This window comes from Vigna unguiculata, unplaced genomic scaffold, assembly GCF_004118075.2.
Source record: "Vigna unguiculata cultivar IT97K-499-35 unplaced genomic scaffold, ASM411807v1 contig_197, whole genome shotgun sequence".
NCBI lineage: Eukaryota > Viridiplantae > Streptophyta > Magnoliopsida > Fabales > Fabaceae > Vigna > Vigna unguiculata.
This window is the reverse complement of record NW_021010899.1, coordinates 224,943-226,740: the sequence shown is the minus strand read 5'-3', so window position 1 is coordinate 226,740 and position 1,798 is coordinate 224,943.

Here is a 1,798-nt window from a genome sequence, read left to right as displayed (position 1 = left end):
AATTTCCACTTCATTTCATGTCCCTCATGCCTCAAATAAAGGGAACGTTCATCAAGATTGAGCGTTTTAAAATGAAGCCATCCCATCTCAAAAGAAGATAACAAGAGTTCGTGGGAGCAATATTACATAATACTTCTTTCACACATTGTCCCGTACTGAATTTGATCCTTGCTTGATTCGGATGAAAGCTTGTTGGTAACTGGAGTTTCTCCACCAATCTTTGGCTTACAACAGTGTTGTCGATTTCGTAAACTAATGCAACTAAACATGAGTGGCCTTTGATTAAACACCTTGTTTCTCTACTACCCTTTCCATCATCTTTATCTTTTCTTCCTTTTCTTTTTCTTCAATTTCCCGTCCTTCGACAATTTATATTTGTTCTTTTTCTATTCTTTCTTTTTCTATTTTCTCCTTCAGCCTATGTTGATCCTTCAAATAAAGGGAACGTTTATCAAAATTGAGCGTTTTAAAATAAAGCCATGCCTATCTCAAAAGAAGATGACAAGAGTTCTTGGGAGCAATATCACATAATACTACTTTCACACATTGTCCTGTACTGAATTTGATCCTTGCTTGATTCGAATGAAAGCTTGTTGGTAACATGAGTTTCTCCACCAATGTTTGGCTTACAACAGTGATGTCGCTTTTGTAAACTTATGCAACTAAACATGAATGGCCTGTGATTAAACACCTAATTTCTCTACTACCTTTTCCATCATCTTTATCTTTTCTTCCTTTTCTTTTTCTTCAATTTCACTTCCTTCTGCAGTTTACATTTCTTCTTTTTCTATTTTCTCCTTCAGCCTATGTTGATCCTTACTGGCTTGTCTTGGTGACATAAATTTCCACTTCATTTCATGTCCCTCATGCCTCAAATAAAGGGAACGTTCATCAAGATTGAGCGTTTTAAAATGAAGCCATCCCATCTCAAAAGAAGATAACAAGAGTTCGTGGGAGCAATATTACATAATACTTCTTTCACACATTGTCCCGTACTGAATTTGATCCTTGCTTGATTCGGATGAAAGCTTGTTGGTAACTGGAGTTTCTCCACCAATCTTTGGCTTACAACAGTGTTGTCGATTTCGTAAACTAATGCAACTAAACATGAGTGGCCTTTGATTAAACACCTTGTTTCTCTACTACCCTTTCCATCATCTTTATCTTTTCTTCCTTTTCTTTTTCTTCAATTTCCCGTCCTTCGACAATTTATATTTGTTCTTTTTCTATTCTTTCTTTTTCTATTTTCTCCTTCAGCCTATGTTGATCCTTAATGGCTTGTCTTGGTGTCATAAATTTCAACTTCATTTCATGTCCCTCATGCCTCAAATAAAGGGTACGTTTATCAAGATTGAGCGTTTTAAAATGAAGCCATGCCCATCTCAAAAGAAGATCATAAGAGTTCGTGGGAGCAATATCACATAATACTTCTTTCAGACATTGTCCCATACTGAATTTGATCCTTGCTTGATTCGAATGAAAGCTTGTTGGTAACATGAGTTTCTCCACCAATCTTTCGCTTACAACAGTGTTGTCGCTTTCGTAAACTAATGCAACTAAACATGAATGGCCTATGATTAAACACCTTATTTCTCTACTACCTTTTCCATTATCTTTATCTTTTCTTCCTTTTCTTTTTCTTCAATTTCACTTCCTTCTGCACTTTATATTTCTTCTTTTTCTATTCTTTCTTGTTCTATTTTCTCCTTCAGCCTATGTTGATCCTTACTGGCTTGTCTTGGTGTCATAAATTTCAACTTCATTTCATGTCCCCCATGCCTCAAATAAAGGGAACGTT